Source organism: Balaenoptera borealis, assembly GCF_965194805.1.
Source record: "Balaenoptera borealis genome assembly, chromosome: 13".
Classification (NCBI taxonomy): domain Eukaryota; kingdom Metazoa; phylum Chordata; class Mammalia; order Artiodactyla; family Balaenopteridae; genus Balaenoptera; species Balaenoptera borealis.
Window position 1 is genome coordinate 41,326,133 of NC_138870.1, and position 13,650 is coordinate 41,339,782.

The window sequence follows — 13,650 nt, forward strand, 5'->3', positions numbered from 1 at the left end:
GCAGGGCGCGGGGCTCGGCCGGCGGCGGGCACTGGGGCGGGCGGGGACCCCGGCTCCGACCCCAAGGCCGCGAGGACCCACCAGGCCCACCTCCGTCCCTGCCACCTGGAAGAGCAATGCTATTGATTTTTAATTTACTCTCCTGTGGTCAGAGAAAATGCCCCTTTTATATTATATATCTACTAACATAGATTTATAATGACTTTTTATGCTTTTGGTCTTTAAATTCTATACCAGATTTGAAAATGATTTACACACCTACATTACCATACTATAGGATTCTGTATTTGTCTATAAATTTACCTTTACCAGAGAATTATATACTTTGGTATGGCTTTGTGTTGCCGTTTATCATCCTTTTGCTTCAACTTGAAGGACCTTCTTCCGTATTTCTTGTAGGGCAGGTCTAGTGGTTATCAACTCCTTCAGTTTCTGTTTATCTGGGAGAGTCTTGATTTCTCTATTTTTGAAGGACAGTTTTGCTGGATACAGTATTCTGGTTGGCAGTTTTTTTCTTTTAGCACTTTGACTATATCATCCCACTCCCTCTATCTTGTGAGGTTTCTACTGAGAAATAGGATGATAGTATAGTAGGAGCTCCCTTTTATGTGACAAGTCACTTTCTCTAACTGCTTTCAAGATTCTCCCTTTGTGACTTTTGGCAGTTTGGTTATGCTGTGTCTTAATGTAGGTCTCTTTAGACTGATCCTACTTGGAGTTTTTTGAGCTTCTTGAAATTGTATGTCCAATTCTCTCCACAGATTTAGGAAGTTTTCAGCCGTTATTTCTTCAGATAGGGTCTCTTCCCCTTTCTCTCCTTTTCCTCCTTCTGTGACTCCCATAGTGCATATGTTGCTCTGCATGATGGTGTCCCATAAGTCCCTTAGGCTATCTTCATGTTTCTTCTTTCTTTTTTCTTTTAGCTCCTCTGCCTCGGTAATTTCAAAACTCCTAAATTTGGTGATTCTTTCTTCTGCCTGGTAAAGTCTGCTGTTGACTCCTTCTAGTACATTTTCCAATCCAGTTATTGTATTTTTCAGTTCCAGAATTTCTGTTCGGTTCTTCTTTATAATTTTATCTCTGTGTTGGTATTCTCATTTTATTCATGCATCATTTTCCTGATTTCATGTAGTCGTCCATCTGTGTTCTCTTTTAATTCATGAACATCTTATGATAGTTGTTTTGAATTCTTTGTCTGGTCATTCACATATTGCCGTTTCTTTAGGGTTGGTTTCTGGAGGCTTAATCTGTTCCTTTGAATAGGCTATGTTTTTCTGTTTCTTTGTGTGTTGTGTTATTTTCTGTTGGGACTTAAGCATTTGAAAACTCAGCTACCTCTCTCAGTCTTTGTGGTCTGGTTTCCACAGGGAGGACTTTCTCCAATCAGCCCAGCTAGAGAATGTGGAGACCTCTCAAGCCTTTTCTGGGTATGCATCCTCTTTGGGTTTGCACATGTCATCTCCTAATTAAGAGACTTACCAGTTTCTACTTAAGATCTCCTCCTTGTGTCTGTCTGCAATACTTCAGCCTCTCTGGAACTGTAGAAAGTTGCAGTACTGGAGTTCCACCTAGTGTCTATCTGTGCAGACTCTGGTGCTAGGCCAAGCCACCTTGATTGCCTCTGCTCTCTATGACCTGACATCCCATTCCTCTCAGTGCTTAGACTCAGGTAAGACAGAAACCAGTCCCTTGGCAGCACCACAAAAAGAACACTGGATATACGTTCCACTCCATTCCCTCCCAAGGAAGAAGTCAGGAGTTGGAGGTTTCTCTTAATCATGCCAAGTCATGCTGAGGAGAAGTGCTCTGGTGAATGAATGCAAGAATTTTCCTGCTGGGCTTCATGCTTGCCTGGGATGCAGAAATTTCTCCCTCTCTCTCTCCCTCTCTCTTTTTTAAACACAAAATAGCTTTTACCACTTTCAGGCCAAAAATAGAAATATTTATTTTCTGTTTACCCCTGTTTACAGTCTGCTGGCCTCAAAAGATTAGACATAACAGTTTGTACCCATTTTCAGGAATACACCTAATTGGCATAAGCTTTCAAATCTGAGGTGTTCACTTTCAGAAAACCACAAATGACTTATTCTTACAAATATCCACAATTCTTCCTCTGATATAAGAAATGAGGAATTGGGACTTCCCTGGTGGCACAGTGGTTAAGAATCTGCCTGCCAATGCAGGGAACACGGGTTCGATCCCTGGTCCGGGAAGATCCCCCATGCCGCGGAGCAACTAAGCCCATGCGCCACAACTACTGAAGCCCACGAGCCTAGAGCCCGTGCTCCACAACAAGAGAAGCCACCGGAGTGAGAAGCCTGCGCACCACAACGAAGAGTAGCCCCTGCTCACAGCAACTAGAGAAAGCCCGCACGCAGCAACGAAGACCAAACACAGCCAAAAATAAATAAACAAATAAATTGAAAAACAAAAGAAGAAATGAGGAATGGAAGATACCTTTCGTCATAACCATTTGGAGAGCAGTTTGGTGCCACTCAGGGCAGTTCTGTCTCCAGCTATGATGGAAAAACCTGCAGGCTAGTTTCACGGAATCACCAGCAGGAGAGTTGAGGAAGGATATTTTACCCACTCACCAAACCTGAGGAGTACCAGGGTTTCCCATACCATTGGGACCTGCCAAGTTTTAATGAAGTAAAGTACTGGATTACTCTGTTTACGTTGTTTCAGTTCATCATTTTATTGAAAGGCAAAGAGGGCAGCCAGTTAGTAGCTGAAGCAGAAAAAGAATCTGAACTCCCAAAATCTAACAGGAAGATCTCTATCCAGGAATCTCTTAGCTGGTTTCTGATTTTCTAACAAAAGCAACTTGTTCATATATTGTTAAATCCTTGTCTCCATGGTTGAAGGAAGGTCTGGTGTTTCCTATTCTGCCATCTTGCTGATGTCCTTTATTGCCTCATTTTTCTCTGCCTAGTGGTCACATTTCTCTGCTTCTTTTTATTTCTACTAATTGTTTTATTGGATGCTGGAACATTATGGGTGTTCTGTTATTGAGCGTCTGAATTTTGTTGTCTTCCTTTAAAGAGTTTTGGCTTTGTACTGGTAGACAGTTAGGATACTTTATGTTCAGTTTAATCTTTTAAGACTTGTTTTTAAACTTTGTGAGAGCAGGTCAAGATGAGCCCTTATTCTTGGGCTAATTTAACCCTATTCAAGTGTAGCCTTTCTGAGGTGTCTACTGAATGCTCCCAGTTTTCAATGAGATGTCTCCACTCTGGTTGATTAGACCTTAAACATCTCCCACTCTGTGTGAATTCGAGTAGTTACTCAATTTACACTCCTAATAATACGTAGCTAAAGTCTTGTGGGTATCCATATACAGGCATCTAGAATTCTGTCTCTGCATATCTCCCTCCTCTGCTGCCCACAGATTCAAACTATCTCTGCCTCCCCAAACTCTGATCTCCGTCTCTTCAACTCAGCGAGACAGTCCTGCCTTGCCCCTTCTTTGATCTTGGGTCTCAAAAGTGTGTGAAAACAGAAAGCCAATGTGGTGGCATAGCTCACTTCAGTGGTTTCCCTTCTCTCAGGGGTTACTGTCCGGTGCTGTATGTTTTCCAATAGCTGTAAACAGATACTTGATATATTGTGTCCATTATGTAATTGCTTACATTAGGAGACCTAATCTGGTACCAGTTTACTCCTTAAGAGGTGGAAGCTGAAGACACTTACCCTCATTTTTAACTTTCTAAAACTTTTGCTATCCTTTGAATTCTAGTTCACATTCCACTCTATCCATTCATTTCCTTTACTCCCTTCTCTATGATTTCAATAACTATGTAGCTCTTTTGTGGCAGTTATCCCATTCCATACTGTACCATAGTTATCTACAGGAAAATTCTGTGTCTTGACCAACCAATAATGCCCTACATGTCATGGGGTTCAAAACTACATTTGTTGAATAAATGAGATACCTGAAAATATATTGTCTTCTTATCAGTAGAAATATATAAGAAGAAGATAAATGACCCACCCACTTAGTGGAAGGTTGGAATATATATGCTCTACATATATGTCTATATATAGACTCAAAGTTTCAATGAAAAAATGGTTAGGCAAATGGTGCTGTATCTACATAATGAATATTGTATGATTATTTTAAATGAAGAAATAATACAAAATGCTGGCACTTCCCTGGTGGCACAGTGGTTGGAAATCTACCTGTCAATGCAGGGGACACGGGTTCGAGCCCTGGTCTGGGAAGATCCCACATGCCACGGAGCAACTGAGCCCATGTGCCACAACTACTGAGCCCGTGTGCCACAACTATTGAAGCCCATGTGCCTAGAGCTCATGCTCCACAACAAGAGAAGTCACCACAATGAGAAGCCCGCACACTGCAACGAAGAGTAGCCCCCACTTGCCACGACTAGAGAAAGCCCACGCACAGCAACGAAGACCCAACGCAGCCAAAAATAAATAAATAATAAATAAATTTATTTTTTAAAGAACTTTAAAATTTTTTAAAAATAATATAAAATGCTTACAATAAAATGTTAGGTGAAATATTAGGATTAAAATTTTATGTATGATGATAATTACAACTATATAAAAATGCATATAAAAAAACTGGAAGGAAAAACATTTTTGGTGATGGAGTTATTTTAATGTATATGTGCTGTTCACATGTTTTTATTGCCATGATCCAAAATTAGTCTTGAAAGACAGTTGGCCTGGCTATCTAGCTACCTTCATGAAGGATGACATAGGATGATCAGTAATTCCAAAAGCCAAACTTTATTTTTATTAAATATCCTCCAACATCTTACTGGATCAAACTAACAGTCTTATTGAGAATATTAGTTCATGTAGTTGCAACAAGTTTATCCTGATGAGTTCACCAAGAAGTTTTACTGTCCTAGTGAGGTATTGTAAGAGTGCTTTATTGAGACTTTGTTTGTTAATGACTGAGACCATTGTTTGATAACATCCACTTTATTTATTTTTTCCAGGATGAAATTTTGACAATCAATAGGAGCCAAGTTAGGGTACATTTCATGTATGTCTGTAGATCTGTGTGTCTGTTCCACAATACTTTGGAGGTAGCAAGCATCTGAAGATAGTCTTTATGGACCAACTTAATCATATTTCCAGGCCAACCCATCACAGTTTTCTTCTTTTTTTTTTTTTTAATTTATGTATTTATTTTTGGCTGCATTGGGTCTTCGTTGTTGTGCGCAGGCTTTCTCTAGTTGCGGCGAGCGGGGGCCACTCTTCATTGCGGTGCGCAGGCTTCTCATTGTGGTGGCCTCTCCCGTTGTGGGGCACGGGCTCTAGGTACGTGGGCCTCAGTAGCTGTGGCTCGTGGGCTCTGTAGTTGTGGCTCGCGGGCTCTAGAGCGCAGGCTCAGCAGTTGTGGTGCACGGGCCCAGCCACTTCACGGCACGTGGGAACCTCCCGGACCAGGGCTCGAACCCGTGTCTCCTGCATTGGCAGGCGGATTCTCAACCACTGCGCCACCAGGGAAGTCCCCTCTTCTTTTTCTTAATATCTTCTATTTACCCTTCTCTATTATCCAAAGGCAATACTGTGGAATGTCAGCTTTGAATTTTGGCTTCACCAGTTACTGATTGTATGATCCTGGACAACGTACTCAATCACTCTATGCTATACTTACCTGATATATGTAAATTGTAGATAATGATAATAACTACCTTCCTCAATTCTTGTGAAGCTTCAATGAGATAATTTTGTAAAACTCTTATCAGAGTGCCTCACACATAAGAGATATTCACTAAATGATCTCTTTTAGTATCGTTATTTTGTTTTCTGGTCTTAACACATCCTCCTCTTTATATTCTCTCCATTCATTCTTGATGCTTATATCAGTTAGTTGATATGAAGGCCACAAGAAGCTAGTCCTATGAAGATGAATTTTTTCCCAGGCAGGATTTCTGCATTCAGGAAAGCCAGCTCTGGATGAAAGAGGTTTCTGATGAGGGTAATATGTATCCATCATCAAGACGCGGGTAACTGAAAGTAGTTCAGATAACTCCGCTAACCAAATTTTGTTTTGTTCACTGCCTTATACCTAGAGTCTAGAACAGTGTCTGACAGGTCATAAATACTTGGTAAGTACAATATTTCTTGAATTAATTAATGTATGGCACGGTTTTATACAAAAACTAATCTAATACCTAGGAAACAGCATGTAGACCCTTCATTTCCACTTTAAACTCACAGATAACACTTCAGGGGAAAAAAAGCTGAAATTAAACTTTTAAACACAAGTTGGATATTTTTATTACTATTATCATAAATTCTACATTAATAAACACTGGACTTCCTTTCTACCTGGAAAAGTCTCTTATTCTGTTTCTCAGCTGGCATCTCTCTCAGGCTCTTTACAGCAACCCAAGACTGAGGCAGCCATATTTTACTCTCAGCTACTCTCTCAAAAACAATATTATAGTTACTTCCTTGCAGGTCACCTTTTCCTCATCCAAGTCTTTCCACTCTGCCTTTCAGCTGTCAAAGTAAGACACTTGTCCATTCTCCTCCAGGAGGAGCCATTCTAGTCTGTTACTAGGAAAAATCCAACCTCTGCTGTGGCGCTGTGCTGTCTTCCTTCTGGCCTAGGTCCCCTCTCTGCTTTCATATGGAAGGAACTCAGTGCTGTATTCCTGCAGCAAGGTTTCTTCTTTATATCTGTCATTTAACTGCATTTTACTATCTTCCTGGACTCTCTTTAAGAGGACTGACCTGGTTTATGTAAATCTGTGATGTTAAAAACTATCAAACTAAGCAGAAAAAATTATCTACAGAATTATATGGCTGTCAACTCAATGCTTTGTGACCACCTAGAGGGGTGGGATAGGGAGGGTGGGAGAGAGGCTCAAGAGGGAGGGGAGATAGGGATATATGTATACGTATAGCTGCTTCACTTTGTTGTACAGCAGAAACTAACACAACACTGTAAAGCAATTATACTCCAATAAAGATATATTTTTAAATAAAGAATTATATGGCTGTTTTCTCCTGCCTCCTCCCTGTTTAGAGATTAAAGCAGGGCCCAGGTCCTGACCCATGCCAGAATAGGAAGACTGCTAATCTAGCCCTTAGAGGTCATACTCTAGATAATCCGTCCCAATGATGCAAGAACAAATGATAGCATACACGCATTTCACATTGGGGTTCATTCTGAGTATCAGATATTTATCAAATAAGTTAATATTTGCTTTATGAATTATAAAGTATTAAATATTGGTTTTAATCATGGATATTCTTATGTCTTTCCAGTTTTTCCCTATCTCATAAGGAAGAGGTCATTAGATTTGAGTGAAACATATGGATGTGGTCCTTGATGAATGAACCAAAACATTTCCCTGGAACAAAAACATACATGCAGCTGATCTGGTTGACTCCAAGATATGTCTCCTCCTTGGGGAGGCTCTTCTTCAACCCCCAGAAGGGAAGGAGGCTGTCTTGCTCTAGAAAAGGCAGTAGTGTCCATAGCAGCATATATAGAATAAGGTCAACAGTCTTCCATGAGTACCTTGGAGTGGGGAGAAGCCAATAACATGGAGCCTTCACAGGAGAGAAGCAGGAAGTCCACAGACCTGTAAGCTGGCAGAAGAATTTAGTCCAGGGGTAAGACAACCAGGAGAGAAGGCATTGACTCCAAGCCCAAAGCAGGTTATGTCCCCTCTCTACTGAACCTGAGTATCTAGAATTTATCTGGACCCAAACTACTCTCTGCCTCCAGAGAGGACCATCTCTGACACAGCCTAAAGAAATTCGGAAGCATGCCATATTTCTTTAATGTCTTGTGTTTGTTCCAACTACTTCCAATGAATGGGGCCCATATTTGCCAACAAACTTCTGGAGGCTCTAGGAAGAAACTTCATTGTCCCCACTCTTACCCTCTCTTAAAGTGAGCCTTACCTTATTTTCAAAGCCCAAAAATCATGCTGTAAATAACAATTGTTAGCCCCATAAGAATCCCCTCTGTGAAACCAGCACAGGTAGGTGGGTATGGGGTTTCTACCACCACCACCCCCATGGTCTTTGTTCTGCCCTCTGAGCTTCTATGGGATAACTATAATCCCTCTTCTTCATAAAAGTCCCTCCAATATTGAAAACAGCTATCATAGTCTGCCATTAGTTTAGTCTTTTCCAGGTTAAACATCTCCACACTCTTCATATGTTCCTCCTACTTTATACCTACTAAGTCCTAATTCATGATGGTCAAAAAAAAAATCTCAAATCATTTTCACAGAAGTGGCTACCAAGTCAGGTCTTATCCTTCCTGTAATTTTTCAACTGATTGTTAAAACCTATCTGCAGATTTTCTATGTGCCCTTGTTAAATTTCATCTTGTCTTTAGCATTCCAAAAGACAACATTCTTTTGAATTATAATTCTATCACCTATAATATTGGTTACCCCTCTTTGATTCATATCATCTGAAGTTTGATGAGCCATGCATATTTGCTATGTCTAGATAGGTGAATAAGACAAGATCTACAAAACTTTCTCCTTTTCACTAGGCATCTTTCTCAGACTTTCAAAGGGTCATTAATGAATACTTTTGCTATATAGTAAACAAGCTAAGAGTATTCTCTTTAAGCTCGCAGTCATCATGTTTTCTGTGAAGCTTTACTGAAATTAATATGCCCTTTTCCTACCCCTTTCTCCTGATCTACTAAATTATTTTTTGATCTACTAAATTATTAATACTATCAATAAAAGACATTATGTGAGGTTTCACACTGTAATTCGCATTATATAGTTCCTAATGATATCTCCTTATGAGAATTCCAAATGTTCTGTAAAACATCTATTTAAGAATTTTAACAGGGACCAAGGTCAAATTCACTGATTAGCAAGAACGATAGTAACTTTTTGATCATAAGCATCGATTCAGAGTCCAGATTTGAAACGTTTTGGGTCAGCTGACTGGTTTGTTGGTTTGGTTAATTTTACTGGCTTCTTCCCTTGCTCCATCTCTCTGCTAAATCCAGAGTCCTATTCCACTCTCATTTCAAGTCTCTCCCTAGTTCTTTAAGAAGTCACTAGTACATAGAAGACACAATATGTTCAGAAACATATGAAAGTACTCTATTTGCTCTATGTCTGTACCGCCCATGTGACCAATGTGTGTCTGCATGGTGTAAGCTCAAGACCAGAAGAACAGGTAGGACCAGGAAAAGAACGCGAAAACCCTGTGTTCTTGCTGCCATCTGCTAATGTGGAAAGTCATCTTTCTTAACTTCAAAAATGAGAAAACTCTATATTGTGTTGGGCTTTCTGGTTTCTTCAGCTTAACACATACACACACACACACACACACACACACACACACACTCACCTCTTTGACTTCCACCTACAATCTTAATCATGGTTCCATCTGAAGCTCTGAGTAGCAATATTCCAATATTCCCTCAGTTAGGGGAGGGACCAGAGATTCCATCTCTGTTGGTAATCATTTAAATGCCTCTTTCTCTAGCCCAAGCATTAATTTCAGATGCTGAAATTTTCCATGGCAATTTACTCTTGGAAATTTATTATAACTAATTCATTTATTTATTTTTTCATATATTCCACAAGTACTTATCAAGATCTTCCTGTGTGTTGGTATTATCTTCCTGCAATAACTGAGAGAAAACAAACCAGGGTAGAAATTTCTAAAGAATCTACAGTTAGGTGAGATAAGCTGAACATTTTGGCTTGTATAGGGAATATAAGGCAGGAGAATCAAGAAAAAGAAAGTATCCCCAGCTTCCAGCAAACTGATTAGAGACTGGGCAAAGTTTGAAAATGGCTTTACCAACAGTCACCAGGCCACTTGTCCAAGGAAAAAGAATGGCTTCCCAGGAGAGTGGGATCTAGGTTAATTCAGATCTTTCTATATGGCATCTCTCATGGAGTAGATGATATACATTTTTTATCAGGATTTCCAAGTCTCATTTTCTTGGAAAGGGAAAATAGTCTGAGATGAGTGAATGCTTCAGGAATGTGCATGACCTAGAGCAGGACCACCTCCCAAGAAGTCCTGGGCCCTCTTCCTACCCTTCCAGAAGAGTTTACCAGGGATGCTTCTCTTGTTGATGCTCAGCGAAGATTGTCAGGTAAATAGCTGGTTGGAAGAGCCCTATACTGCTCTCTGATATGGACATTTCTATCACTCAGAAAGGATTTCAAAAAGCACTGTAGGATAGTAGTTAGGAGCTTTGGAGTCAAGCACACTTGGGTTCAAATCATGACTCCACCATAATGACCTTGAGTAATCGACTTAAACTCACTGAGTCTCAGTTTCTCTTCTATAAACAGGAGACAATAAAGCCTGTACCCAGTGCTTGCTTGATGAATAAATTAATAAGCCAAACATGGTGTGTGGTCATAATACCGTCTTGGTTAATATTACCTTCCTCTGTTCTCTTGAGGACAAATCTAGATGAGAAAGCAACCCAGGAGTGACAGCAAGAACCAGACCACCTGGCTAATCCTAGAGGGCTTTGAGGAGCTGCAACACCTGGGCTTTCTCCCGTTCACCCTCTTTCTGGTCGTCTATGTGGTAACAGTCGGGGGCAACAACCTCGTCGTGCTGGCTGTGGCCTCCAGCCGGACTCTTCACACACCCATGTGCTTTTTCCTCTGCCACTTCTCCCCGCTGGAGATGGGCTGTACCTCAAACATCGGGCCTCAGCTGTTGCAGAGCTTCCTGGATGCGCGGGAAACCATCTCGCTGGTCTCCGTCTGGTCCAGTTCTACTCGTTTGCCTCACTGACTGCAGTTGAGTGCCTGCTACTGTCTGCCACGTCCCATGATACTACTTGGCCATCTGCCCGTCCTTCGCTACCCTGCCCTGACGAGCAGCTGGTTGAATGGCTGCTGGAGCCTAGTTCAGTGGCCTCTCCTTCTCTGCCTTCACTCTGGCCCTGGCAGCCCCTCTGCCTCTCTGCCCTGGCAGCAGGGTGATCGACCACTACTTTTGTGAGTTTGCTCCAGTTGTAGCGCTATTCTATGGTGATGTGGGGGTCATGTGGGGAGCTGGAGCGAGCACCTCGGGTTTCCTGACACTGGCTCCCCTCCTGTGGATTGTGGCATCCTATGCCTTCATTCTAAGCGCTGTGCTGCGAATAACTTCAAGCTATGGAAAGCAGAAAGCCTTCTCCACCTGTTCCTCTCACCTCGGAGCCTGGAGATCCAGCCTGAAAGCCGCAGGTGGACTCCACCGGTGCCCTGGCGCCCTCTAGTGGCCATCTGCTCTAATGCCAACTCTCAGCCCTTCCTCCTGCCTCCCACCCCAGCCCTAGGGGCTGCACTGGCCTTGGGCACCTGCCAGCCTGATTTCGTTCCTCCTCTCCCTCTAAGTGCAACGAAGTGCCCTACAGAGGTTTAGGATCTCTTGAAGAAAAGAAAAGGATAATCCACCATCTAAAATGGCACGAGATGTTTGCAAATCATGTATCTGATGATGGTCTGTCGCCCACCAGCCAAGCCCCCTGCTGCCCAGTGGGGTACCTGCTTTGCCCCTCCCATCCCAGGTGATAAGGGGATTTCAGGCCCCATAGCACCCAAGGGGTAGACACTGGTCATCCTCAACACCCTCAAGGAGTGAGTGCTGGATTGTATTGAACCCAGATTACTTCCCATTTCTGCCCTCAAAGGCTGGGGGCTTCAGCATGCCTCCGGAAGAACACACAGTATTTGCAAGTCTTTGAGAACCAAGAGAACAGTCTTCACTTTTCTGAAAAGTGCATCTTATTATTTCACAACAGTGACCGTTTTCAAACTGGCTCCCAGGGGTCCCCTCCCACTCTTCTTCATTTCTCTGAAAGTGGCCATGGCGGTTTGGCTGTCCCCCATCCCCACCCCATGTGACAAGGCCAGTGGGGCCAGCTCCTGGTGGTCCTTACCTTCGTTGGAGATTAACCCAGACTCTCAGCCTTAGATTGAACGTGACGCCCCTGCTGTTCCCTGTCACCACTTCTCATCTCCTTCGCCTGTCTCTTTTCCTCCAGCTTTTCAGTTTCAGAGTTAGCTGACTGTCACCACTCACAGTCCCCGCAGAGTCCAGAGATTTCTCCTCGAAGGAAAGGTTCTGGAGAAATCAGAGGCATAAAGAGTGCAGCCAATTCTTGCCTTGTGCCGATGCCCAAGAGGGTGAAGAGAGTGAGTGTTTTCTCGTTAGAATTTTTAAATCCTCCAAGTAATAGATCATTTGGGAGCATCCTGTGTCTTCCTGCTCGTTCTAATAATATGTTGTTCCTAAATTTTAATGAGGGAAATTCTTTATCTCATAAATATGCCAACTGGGAGATCCATTTAAAAAATGGTATTGAGGTAACTCCAAGGGTTTACAAAGAATGAGGACGCAGCATCCTGTGTTCAGACACTGGCTGAGAGCTTCCCGCCTGGAGCCTGGGGCCCATCGGAGGGCAGGACAGACAAGACCCGCCTCCCACGGGTGGGCGTCCTCAGGAGCATCCCGGACGTGGGCCCACCTCATTGCAAACTCCTCATTCGGCCAGTGGCAGGCAGCTGGCTCGAGATGTTGACAAAAGAAAAGTGCCCAGCAGCCTGGGATCACCCCAGGGCATGGCCTCAGGAGCCTGGTCCAACCCATCAGCACCTCTAGGGAGCAACACACCTTGGCAGGAGCTCTTCTGGTCTGGGATGTGGCAGGAAAGGGAGAGGGAGATGTGCTGGAGAGGGTGGCAGAAGGCCTGAGAGTTGGCGTTCTAGCGGATGGCCACTAGAGGGCACCAGAGCACCGGCGGAGCCCACCTGAGGCTCTGGGGCCCGATTTCCAGCCTCGGAGCTGGGGTTGGCAGACCCCAAAGAGGTGCCCAGAGGAGAGGGGTTGATTACCGGACGCCTCTGACTCTCCAACCCACATTGCTTCGCCTCACAGAGGGGACAGAAGTCTGCCTTCAGATGGGGGCACTTCCAGCCTGGTCGAGTGGCCCAGTGGCCAGACAGCCTCTGACTGCCTTTTGTTTCTCCAGAGGCAGTACTCTGGACCCAGAAATACCTGGCTTGACTCTTGTGCTTGCAGTTTTCAAGCATGTGGAAAACAGGGATGGTGGACGTGAACTTGGAACATGTAAAAGTGGTGGTATTTTGGTGGGCAGGCTGTGTTCTTCCCTGTGCCCTCTTTCTGGAGCGTTCTCCCCAAACTTCCTTCTTCCCTTTCCAACTGAGCCTCTTCCTTTTGTCCCCACACCCCTGCTGGATGGAACAGACACATGCACCCCAATGTTCCTAGCAGCATGAGTTACAATAGCCAAGACATGGAAGCAACCTAAATGTCCATCAACAGAGGAATGGATAAAGATGTGGTATTTTTATATGTAATGGAGTCTTAGTCATAAAAAAGAATGAAATAATGCCATATGCAGCAACATGGATGGACCTAGAGATTATCATACTAAGTGAAGTAAGCCAAAGACAAATATCATATGATATCGCTTATATGTGGAATCTAAAAAAAATGATACAAATGAACTTATTTACAAAACAGAAACAGATTCACAGACATAGAAAACAAACTTATTGTTACCAAAAGGGAAAGGGGGGTGAGGGAGGGATAAATTAGGAGTTTGGGATTAACATACACACTGCTATATATAAGCAAGATAACCAACAAGGACCTACTGTATAGCACAGGGAACTCTACTCAATA

General features: G+C 43.0%; 1 pseudogene across 1 annotated transcript; it reads left to right on the forward strand.

Annotated features, from left to right (window-relative positions):
• The first annotated feature begins 5,500 nt into the window (after positions 1-5,500).
• On the forward strand, positions 5,501-12,945 carry LOC309609681 (olfactory receptor 5V1-like; annotated as a pseudogene). The gene has a single exon. The product of its transcript is annotated as an olfactory receptor 5V1-like (transcript).
• The last annotated feature ends 705 nt before the right edge of the window (positions 12,946-13,650 follow it).